A 12594-nucleotide genomic window follows, 5' to 3' on the forward strand; every position below is an offset into this window, starting at 1 on the left:
TTAACAAATTTAGGGATAGAGAATAAGAGCAGTGTAATGTTTGAATTACATTTGAGCTGGTCATGTTCCAGCTCCCCACCACCACCACCACCCTTCTTTGTCTCCACAAAGAAGGCTGAAGGGCTGTGGTGGAGCCAAGCGAGGGGGAGGTAATGCAGGAGGACTAAGCCTCTTTTTGTTCTTGAGGCGATATGTGCAGCATGCAGCTCTATGTCTGAGGAACACACTTGTTCCAAGGCCATTTACTAAGGCTTGGTTTGCAGAGCAGGGTTTGACCTAAGTGTTTAAACAAAATATCTATCTCATGATATCCTTCTTACTCACACAGTAAAGTGATCTTCACCTTTTGGGATAGCAGGTTTGCAACATGCCGAGGTGGATGACCCACAGTTTACAGAGTGATTCACGTTAGCTGTCATAAGAAATAAGATTACAAATTCATAAATTAATGGTCAGCACATATTACTACAGTGAGGTCTAGGATAAGAGATCTATAAAATCAACAGACCAAAACTAAGAGATTGGTTTCATTCATTTTCAGCAAGATGTAGGTTAGGGTTTATTAAAAAGGAGAGAAAGGGGGGAGGAGGCAAGATTTAGGAATTACTTTACCATCTTGGATCCCTTTCACTCAGATAATTTTGAAAAGATACTGCAATTCAGGGTTCCTTTTGATGATAAACTTTGAAGTTAAATATTTCAAGTTCCAAAAAATGTGAATGTCTTTGTTCTTGGTGTAGCTATGGGCTACTGGATGGTAATTATTAGGGTCCTGCATACATTGTGACCAAGGGGCAGATCCTGTGCCCAGTGAGGTCAGTAGTAAAGCTTCCATTGAATTCAGTGGTGGAGGATTGGGCCACAACTGATGTGAGAGGGGAAACAAAATACAGGACAGTTAAAATATTTAAGGAATATTTATTAAATGATATTTTAAAAAGTAGAGTGGAATAATTATTTGAACTTAGAGTTAGTAGTTCTTTTCACTACCATGTAAGAAAGTAGGGTTCAGGTTGAACATGCATTGAATTGCTTAACAATGATCCTTCTGCATGATTAACATGCCGCATTGAATTAAAATGATTCTTTTCATATATCTACTTGAAGGTTTTCTATAGCACCCATCCCCATGGTATTTAAGCATTTCTCAGAAACCAGTATTAAAACCTACATCAAATCCAATTGATCTGGACTAAAGTGTGAAGTCCTTTCTGAGACAAAACATACTGGTTTCTGTAGGAACACTGCCTACAGTCGATGTGCAGGATTGCGTCCCTCGACGTGCAATAAAGAGCAATGCCTATTAGTTGTAAAATGTAATAAATATTCTGTGAATGAAATCTTCAGTGTTTTGAAGAGCAGATACAAGCAGGATAAAATGTTATGCCATTAATAGTGTATCAATACCCAACTGTGCATCGTTCTGCATGTTTAGCTTCATGGAAGTCTGCTGTAGTCAGCTCCCAATATTTACATCTTATATTAAATAAAATGACAAACTACCATGAAATTCAGAAGTGTGAAATGTATTGCAATTTTATAGAGAATTTAAAATTCAAAGAATAAACAGAGTGGTTCATTAAATCCTAAATCAAGCAACTTCCAGTCACAGACCCGTGCCTCTGGAATTACTACTGTAAGACTCCTCTTCAGAAGGCGCTGTAAGCATTGCACATATGCAATCCACATAGTCTTTAAAAGAATGCAGTTATTGACTGGGACTTTTGTACAGCACATAGCTAAGTAAATCTTTTTCTTCCTGTTTTTCCCCAAAAAAACATAAAATGCATTCTCAAGTATGATGAGGTTCATCCTAAAAAGTTGTTCTTCCCTGAGGATTAGACCTCAGAAGGTGCAGCTGAATTGGTGTTTTTACTAGTTGGATAAGACTAGATGATATGGCAGTAAAAATGTCCATGCCTAGTCTTCTGTGTTGGTAGCCTTGGTGAAAAACAGATGTGTAGTGTGCTAGTGTAGATGCACCTGCTACACCTTCAAAGAACACAAAATTAAGAGATCTTTATATTGTCCTTGTATAAGAAGTTATAGGTGGCTTTCCCTGTCCACTGAGGGAATTTCTAGTATAATAAGGATGGCTGGGGAATGTAGGCATCAATTGATGCTATAATGGTCACAAGTATCAAGATGTGGTACCTTCCAATGAAGTACTATATGTGAGCGTAATTTGGCATTGCTTACCCTAAAGAACATCTCCTTTAAGAACCATCACTTTCTGCAGACTAGCATATTCATTTTATTGTCTTTGTATCTACACCCTTTGTGCGGACATAATGCCACCCAACCGTATCTCAGATCTGAAGGTTAAAATGGGCTTTGACACTTCTAAAAATGTCACCCCTTCTCTATCTGCCAGCTGGATCCTCTGATATCCATATGTATGCTTGGCCCCACATGAGGTTAGTTTTTGCCTCTGGCACACCTGATTCAGTGTTCTGCATGGAAAGCTGACAACTATTATAAGGTTTCCAATATTAAACAGGTAGTATTTAGGTAAAAATGGTTCATGGACCCTCTTGCCAGTTAAACAGTATTTCTACTGGGAAATTATTTTAAAAAAATGCTTTTCAAACATTTTTCCTGAGGTCTTACTGAAGGAGACCAGAAGGAAGTCTTAGAAACTGTCCTCTTTAGACACAGAACATTATAGCCCAAGCAGAAGCGGTACAAGCCTTCCCACACTGCCCTACCAATGTACTGCAACCTTTGTCTGGGCAGATTGTGTCTATGAAAGAGGGCAGTTCAGACTCCATACTTGAGCCAATCCTTGACGTCTTTGATAAAACAGCCAATAAGAGTACTGGTTTTTGTGATGTGGCAACCTGACAGCTGGACTAAGACAGTCAAACTCACTGAATGGCTATTAAAAGGAAAACATTTTGAGTCACTATCAGCTATCTGGGGATTTGAGCCAGCTACATCGAGAGGAAATCTTCAATAACCCATTACTCATCTCAGCCATTTAGCATAATTTATTTCATATTAAAATAGATGATAGCAGCAATTGTGTTCATTTTCTCATTGTGATGCTATATTTTCTGAAAGGGATCCTATTATGATGTAATGCCAATGTTACACATTCACTATTGTGATGTTCATGAATGCTTATACAAATTATTGTATACTGTAATGGGTGTTTAACTTTCTGAAATGATCTATGAAAGACCAATATATAGTCTGATGTTACTCAAAAGCAGGTGAGAAAATTATGTCTACTAAGAAAAATATTTGAACAATTTAAATTTAAAAATATCAGTGTCTACTATTGTAAGTCCTCAGTATTTGGCGTTTGGATTGTAAATTCAGTGTAAAATAGCTGTTAAAGTAACCTTATTTTCTCCCACTTCACTTTTTAAAAGTCTCTGGAAAATTCAAATGATGGATGGTAGCTTGATGGAGTGGTGCTGGATTATTTTTGTTTTAGTGGGTCAGAAAATTCTCTCTGAAATACTTTATGTACAAAGTTTTACTAACCAACTGAATCTGAATTACTTGTAAGGACCAAAGTGTGCAGAATTTGGCTAAATTTCTGGAAGGTAAAGAGGATACCTCTGCATTATATGATGTCTTTGATCTGATTTCCTAGTAGGGAAAAAAAACTGTTTTTTTTTAAGTGTCTGTTATTTCTGAGCCCAAGCCTGGGAGGTCCTGGGTGCTACACATCTCCCATGGATTTAAATGGGTGTTGACAGCATTCAACACCTTACAGTCTTTTATATCAAGCTCTGCAGCTGTCTGATAAACTTGAAAATCCAGTCCCCACAAACTGCTGGAAGGGAGAAGGGGCTTTCTGTTTCTTCTCCTGAATTGGTGCCTCCTGACTGCTGTAAAGGTGAGGCAGGATCTCCTACTTAGTTCCACCTCCCAAAATTCTTGGCTACCATAATGGGGAAGATCATTCTCTGTTATTCCACTCCCTTCCCCAGAACTTGCAGATTTCTGCAAGAGGGGAGGGTGTTTTCAAATCTACTCCTTCCTCCAAAGCTTCCAAGCTTCTGGTAGGGTCAGAGAAGGGGAATGTCTGTGTCTCTAATTCATGCGCACAGTCCATCCTGGTTCCTGCTAGGATCTCTCCTACTCGACTGTACCTCCAGTCTACTTCCTAACTACTGGGAGGGCGCATGAAGGCAAGAGGTGGTTTCTGCTACTCCACTCTTCCCCAGGTTCCATTGTGGGGGTCCTCTTCCTCCTTGAATAACTTCAGTACCTGCCTCTGCTGCTACTCCGCACTTTCCCAAGCAGCAGCAAGAAACTGACGTGTGTCTCCACAGTTCTACTGTGGGAACAGCAGCAGTGAAACTGATCAGACATGTTAATTTTTCTCTTCTGCTTGACAAGGCTAGAGGTAGCAGTAGAGGCAATCAAGGTGTCTGGCAGCAGAGTTAGGAAGATAACACTGCATCAGTTCACACTGTGTTGACCACTGAAAGACTATTCTTGCAACAGTAAGGGTAGATACTTAAGATACAAATCAGAAAGCTAAAAATGCATACATTGATAACGTAAGTCCTCTCATTTGCCAGGACAAGCTTCCCCGAAGCTGGGGTGAGAATGGATTTTTCAAGTTCTTTTTTTAGGACAATGGGAGAAATAATTCAGATTGAAGATAAGCAGCAGAAGCTAATTCAAGTGTCTCATTTACATAAATGAAAACCGAAACCCAAGGTGCACAGGATAGATTTTATGGCAGATTTTGGCCTATAAAAATAATGCTGAGAATGCAACTTGAAAAGGGAGAGTACTTTCCAAAAGCAATGCTGCACATGCATACACAGCTATTTTGGAATTGGTATACTTTATAATAATCTGTTTCTTTTGTTACAGTTGTATTATCAAGCATCAAGAGTCTTTATTCAGTTGTTAATAATAATGAAAAGAAACACTAAAACTAGACGTTTTACCCTGGAGCATGAGGGTAACAGCACTGACATAAAAGCTGTGGGGATGCCAGATGCTCAGGAATGTGCCTCAGCATGCTTCGGTGGTGGCCAGCAAACTGATCTGCCATCCCGTTCTCTACAAAACTGTACACAAAAGCTCCTACCTCCTGAAGAACTGAGAGCAAGCATCAGCGAATTAAAAACTCACTCCGCCATCTTGACGGGGAAAAGTTCACAAGAACAGAAAATAACAAATTTTGAAGCCATGAAGAACAAATATTGTGACCATTCAAACAAACATTCCCTCCTCTTTCCTGGACCTTCTCAGATAAGGGAGTCTAACAGCCGTGAATTAAAATATCACCCAATGGCCTTGACAGGACAAAGTTCACACGAACAAAATCCAGTTGATTGTGAAATCAAGAAGAACAAGATGTATCATTTTCATCCATACAAACATGCCAGATTTACTCCAGATATCAGCTATGGTATGGATTCGAGAATTGCTGCATTAAGTTGTCATCACCCCTTGACTCCAAATCCCATGCCAAGATTAGATCCCATAACCAGGCTTCCTATTTGTCAATGCGCTCACCTAGATTTAGCAGCTATGAATGCCTACCAGATTGCCAGATTGCCGTTCTCTCATCCATGGTTTTCCATGCCTATGATGCCATCTCTTTCTGCCATTTCTATGCCCGGGGATGCCCCTCGTCAACATAGGGCATCCCCACATTATGTTTACTGCCAATGCTTTTGCTGCCTTGGAAGCTGGAGAGCCTCAAAACCAAATTTGCAGTAAGACCTTTGGCTGCAAGGGAAAAACAAATGTTAGTGACATATGCACTAAATAATTTTAACACAATTTTCCATTTTATTAAAATTAAATGTCCAGAAAGTTAATTTTCTGTGGTTTCTTCTTATTCTTTGCTGCCTTTTTTTTTTTTTTTTGGTCCCTATTGTTCTATGATTTACCTTTTAAACACAATATTCTGAAGGTGGGGCTGTTTCTATTTCAGAGCAGTCAAAGAAAAACACCACCTAAGAAGAGGAGCCTCAGCTACCTTTCATTGAAATTTACTGGGGCAATGAGTTACCTTCTAATGACGCCAAAGCCAAAGAGTGCCCCCTTTAAATCCTTTGGATTGTAAGGTTTTCATACAATCAGCAACATCTTTTGCTTTTTTGTGGTTCAATAGTAATGGCAGAGTTTCTTCAGCCATGCATTTCATCATCATTTCCAACAAACCTACAGGATAGGTATTTCCTATCCTAAGTACAGAAGAAAGCTTTGGTATCTTCTATAAGTATGTGTGGTTACTGCTGACGAGTAGTGACTTTTTAATGGTGACCACTCTATTGTCTTGAATGTCTAATTAGCCTGGATAATATTTCCCCAAACCTGGCTCACCATGTAGACTGGTTTATGATTTGTTACATAAAGAGATGATTAAAGGCTGTGTGGTCTATTGTTTAGAGTAAATCACTGAGAATCACCGTTCCTGGGTTCTATCTCTAACTCTGCCACTGGCTTGCTGTGTAACCTTGAAAAGTCACTAAGCCTTGCTCCACCTTAATTTTCACATTAGTAAAATGGGAATAATAATATCTACCTCACGGTGGTGGGAGGCTTAATGAATAATGTTTGTAAAACACTTTGTTTTTATTGTGTATTGTTTCTCAAAGGAGCTCAATGGATTATGGCTTGGTACTATTCAAAAGCTGTAATAAACAGATAATTAATGGAAGATTTTGTAAGTCCTATAGGAAGAAAAACAATATATGCACTGAACAACGAAGGATAGTCATACCTTAGATTCAAAGTGCTATAAAAAAACTGAGCTGTGACCATTGGCTGCCAGACATGGAGATGTGCTATAGATCTCATTCCATGGCACAGGTGAACTACCTTCTAGAAGCACAAACATCATCAGAGGTGAGTATTGAATGAGAGGTCAGTAGCACTAATGAACTATTGACATGTCTATGTGGCCTGGATTTTAATGATTTATAGAGAAATTTAAAAATGGATCATTTAACAAAGGTGGCCTTTCTTATGCAGTATAAATCCACACTTAAAATAATCAACTTTGGCCAGAGGCTCATAGACCATGGTAGTGCTATATAATACTACTGTTAACCTATTTAATTCTTGGGCTGATTGTATTAGCATGCTTAATTCATTGCTGCATTTTATAACCTTGGTTAGGGCACAGGAGAAGAGAGATATCTCTTTTACCCATGATTATTAATACAAGCCAATTGTATTATTTGGCAAATAAGTTTGAAGCAGCACCATTTTTGTAATTGTCACACACTCACAGTCACCCTTAACCTGTGCTCAAATAAGAAATTGAATAGGCATTATGCAAAACTGACCCCATAGGAATCAGAAGTGATATAAAAACTCTTTGGATTTTTTGGCATAAACTAATAATTACCAGTAGATTTAATTTTTACTGTTACCATCTTAAACTTAGAAAATGTGAGCCAAAATAAACTGAATTTAAGTAGTACTCAATGTTATTCCAATGTTATTTCAAACAGACCTGCCAATCGATATGTCAGATAAATAAACTATTGCTGTCTCCGATTTTCAGTTATCTTTTAGAAAAATTCCTGTATACGCTAAGAATGAATATTAGCTAAACTGTTTAGAGAATACATCTTATGTGAACAAGAACATAGCTGTTAGTGATGGTCCCAAGCTGACAAGTTTGGATCCAAACTTTTCAATGTTCAGGGGTGTGTTTATTGAAGATTTTGGCTAGGACCATTGCAGAGATAAGACAAGTTGCAAATTTCAGACCCAGATCTGAATCTCACTAAAATTCAGGTATGTTTGTAACTGGAGGTTTTGGTTCAGCCTCATATATATTGTAGTGCTATCTATTTTGTGCACAGTACAAACACACATAAGTTACACATAGGTAGACAAAGGTGAGTGTCCTAAGGTTCTTACAATCTAATGACTGGATCCTTTTCTCATTAAAGTCGATAAGTTTTACCCGTAATAACAATGGGGCTGGATGGGGTCCTAAAAGAGACAGGTGGAGTATAAACAATAACAGATCAGGAACAATGGTAGGAGCAGATCATTTTGGAAAGGAAACCAGTGATAGGCTAAAAATGTAAGAAGAGATTTGAAGAACAAGATGGAGATCAGTTAGCACATGAGAAAGGAGAGGCTGTCCCTAGCATTGGGGGCAGTGTGAAACAGGCATAAGATCATAGGGAGAAGCAATCAAACAGAGAACTAAAAAGAAAACTGTATAATGTACCAATTGTAATTTCAATTAGATCACTTGTTTAATGGGTCTTTACTGTATCATGTTTACTTCAAAATATCTTAATGTCCCTAGTCTTCCCCAAATTAAAAAAAAAAAAAAAGAAATTAAGGGAAACAACTCTAGCTGAAGCCATTGTCTTCCAGCTGAGAAGGTTACTCTTCAAACCACAAAAAGTGGCCCAAATATATAGGTGAACCTGAGAGTCTAAATCTAACCCAAAGTATGCATTACCCCCAACTGAAACCCACTCATGACTCCTTTAGAATTACACCCACGTAACATGTAACTTACAGTTCGCACATTACCTCTGAATTTGGCCTGCTGAGTCTAACTGAGAATCAGGACGTCTAAGCTGATGTAACTCACATACCAAGGGCCAGAAGAAAGAATATAGAAAGGAAGGGTGGCAGTAGGCCATTTCTCCTTTTATCGTCTTCCAGCTCCTCAGCCATTTAAATTACTCCAATTTAGACTCCCATGTGCACTCTTCTGTATCAGTAAGTGGATGTGATTCTGTCTAAGGAAGTCTATTTTATAGTAACTTACACCACTTCTAAATGTGGCCAAGCCCAAGCTGCCAGAGATTGGATTTGAGGAGACACCCAAGCAGGATCCTCCTCAGTGTAACACAGAAGAGGCTGGCAGTACAGTTTTCTCCAGAGGTGCTTTCAGTTCTGGAAGTAGCTCCCCCTCAGATTCAAAATAGGCCTGGTTTATGGGCCTTCAGGGAACACTACAAGGCAATCTTTCAGACTGCTGCAGCGGACAGGGGGGCTATGATGGAGTTTGGATCTGTGGGGGAAGGCAGGCTGTTTAATTTTATTCTTTGTGTAATTTATGGCAGCATTTCCTAGAGCCCTGGATAGGTGCCCTCTTAATTTTTGTACAATACTAAAGAAATAATAACCAGTTTGGCCCTGTATATTTTATACATGTGTAAATAATTTATCCTGCCACCATAACTAGAATTTATGACATCGCTAGAGTAACAAAAACTGTATATGTCACAGCCATGGTGTCGCTTCACTACTGCAACATTCTAGAACTTCACCTTACACAGTAACCAAGTATTTATCATGTCTTTAGAACTATCCTGGACTGAGTACAACATTACATTTCCAGGTTTAACTTACTCCATCTAGATTCATGGCTACAAACACTTCAGAAAAAGAAGACAAATTTAAAGTTATGTTTGATATGGCAGTAGCGCTAATATCCACTGACAAAAAAACCTTCAGTCCTGAAAAATCAGATAAAAAGCTTTCATCCGTTTCTTTAATGCTGGACCAGAACATACCAAGAGACTTACCTGTAAAGGACATTTTGGAAGAACATGCTGATAAAGTGCAAGAAGATGCCAGCTTCTCCAAAAAACTGCATTGCCGTAGCTGTAACCAAAGTAAAGTAGAAACAGGCGAGATAAATGTACTTCTTTCTCTCTCCTTTCCCAAAAAACTGTGGAAGATAGTAGAAAGTGATGAGTTCAAGTCTATTGGTTGGAATGATCATGGAGATTGTGTCATTATAGATGAAATCTGCTTTCAGAGAGAAATCTTAGACCGAAGAGGCATCTTAAGGATTTTTGATACTGATAGCATGAAAAGCTTCATTCGACAACTCAACCTCTACGGATTCAGTAAAATACGTAAAAATATCACTTTGCCTCATTTTCAAGCAGAGAAAAACAGAACCAGAGCAAGAATACTGGTAAAGTAGTAGAAATCTATGTTTTAAATAATTTCCTTGCTTTACATAAAGGGACACATCCTTGAGTCTCCGCCTTTGTGCCCTTGGCATAGCTCAGGAGAAGGTGGGGTACAAACATGGCTTTAAGTTATCTTTGTTCTGCCCCAATTCTTGAGCAGGCAGATACTGGGTGAGTCACATGACATAACATAGAGCAGCATGAAGGATGCCGTATATTACACCAATTGCCCATAATTCCAAGGAGCTGTTCCAAAACCTGGGATGACTGGGGCACAGGGACAACTGGGCTGTGACGAGTTGGGTGTTCTGTCTGTACCACTTATGAATTTTGGATGATTTTATTAAATTGTATCATGAACTTACTGTGTCATAGAAAGCCTCTATGGATGTGGCTCCCCCGGGGTGAACAGGGTTGTGTCATGTCTCTGCCCCAGGCTAGAGCCAATGGTGAATGATCAGCACTCAACGATTGTCTATTGGGACAATAGGTTTGCTCTTCCTCGAAGAAGACACTTTCTCCTCTTGTCTGAAGGGAAGGGGGTTTAGGAAGGCAGAAAAACAGAAGCAGGTGATCCAAGCAGAAGTCTATAAAGGGACTCGTGGGGGTAGCTGGGGGAAGAGAGCCATTTTCCACCAGATTAAGATGAGGGAGATTGATGTAACCTGCAGGGGCTGGGTAGGTTAGGTAAGGGGATGGGGGAGCTTTCCTGTCTGTGGGAGCACATATGATTCCCCCAAGGAAAGGGTGAACTAGTGAGGAACATTGCATTTAGGATGTTTTATATAATCTGTACTCTCCTGTGCTTTATCTGTTAAGTAAAGAGCATAAAGTTGATAGACTGAACAAAATGTGTGCATTAACTGCTTCACAATTACTACCTGGGCCTTAGGGAGTTAAACTGTAAACCAGAAGCGTCACACTTTTTGGGGTGGAGTTCTGGGAGAGGAATGTGTTTAAGTACTGGGGTGTCTGAAGGGTCAGCACTGTGCCAAGAGGGAGTAGACAGCTGGACAGCAAATTCCAGCACTTGGAAGGAAGGTCTGCCCCCTCAGGTTCACCCCCTGGGAATTCAGAGCACAGAGACTTGGATTCCCCCTCACAGCAATCCTAGTGGATGGGCAGGAAGGGGCACTCACTAGGATCTGTGACAAGGACCAGACCCTTTCTCTAAGCTATACCCCTTGTGCCTCTGGAGGAAGAGAGGTTGTACACACTGTGGCATTGGAGCCATTTCAGCAGCTTCACTTAGGGCTGGTGTATACTTAAACTGCTACAGTGGCACAGCTGCACTGCTGTAGTGCTTCAGTGTACATAATTCCAATGGGAGGGGTTCCCGTCAGTGTAGGTAATTCCCCTGCCTGAGAAGTGGGAGCTAGGTTTGTCGACCTAGCACTGTCTACACCGGGGTTTGGTGGCTATAGCTACGTCTCTCTGAAAGTGTGGATTTTTCACACCCCTGAGAGGTGTAGCTATACCAATATAAAAGTCCTAGTATAGACCAGGCCTTAGTTAGGGGACTCCTCAGGTCCTTTTAAGTAGAATGGATAGCTGCTTTATGCTGCTGGAGTAGTGCTGAAGATCTGGCCCCAAATGTCTTCCACCTACACTGCTAAATATGAAATGATTTAAAAGTCCTCAAAGTAATGTATATTAGAGGATTCCAGCTACATTAATTGTATACAGCAAAATCAAAAGATAGACAGTGTTTAAATAATTTATCTATATGAACATATCTATGTACTATCTAGGAAAGAGGTCTCAAGTCAGCCTCTACCAAAAAGGCTGATGTGGCTGGCATGTGAGGAAACCTTAAAGTCATAAACAATATAGTTTTTGAACTGAGTGTGTTAGCATAGGGAAAAGATAAGTTAACAAGAAATATAAATGTATAAACACTAAAACTGTCAATAAATTACTTATGGTGTATAATTAGGAGTAATGGGATTAATAGGCTGACTATCAGGAAGAACTTCCTGATAGTGAGCCCTGTTAGAGTATGGACAAGTGGTGAAAAGCCTATGGCTTGGGACATTTAAAACGAGATTAGGCAAAGCACTAGAAAAAGTATTGTAGAGAACACACCATTGCCTCAGACGGATAGACTAGATGCATTTTAGGTCTTTTCCTTCTCCAGTTACTATAATTACACTTAAATTAAATTAAAAAAAAAACAAGTCATTCAGCTATGAAATTTGGAAAAATCTTTCATGTCTTACAAAGTGGTCACACCATACCTAGATCCTACATTTTATACTTAGGCAAAACTCCTATTAATTTAAATGGGAGTTTTATCTGACTAAGGGACACAGAACTCAATAGCTTTTTTATTACTAGAGAGAATCTCAGGTTTAGTATGACAGTTCACACCATGTAGACAATAGGTACCAACATTATTTATGGCAAGGTGTCTTATGTTTGTTTCACAAGTTAAAACATTCTGAACCTTATTGTTACATGTTAAATTTAAAAAATGTTTGGGATTTTGTTCCAGTTGTACCACAATCCATATTTTAGAAGAGGGTGCCCCTTTCTCATTCAGAGAATGAAGAGAAGAGTTGGCATCAAAAGTAATGAACAGCCAAATCCCATCAGTCCTAATTTGAAGAGAAGAAAGCCAGCCGCTCCAAAGAAATATATTTCCTTTCAAGATTCAATTCAGCCAAATGATTTGCAAACACCTTGTCTAAAAGAAACAATG

The sequence above is a fragment of the Emys orbicularis genome, chromosome 9 (assembly GCF_028017835.1).
Source record: "Emys orbicularis isolate rEmyOrb1 chromosome 9, rEmyOrb1.hap1, whole genome shotgun sequence".
In the NCBI taxonomy this organism is placed as follows: Eukaryota; Metazoa; Chordata; order Testudines; family Emydidae; genus Emys; species Emys orbicularis.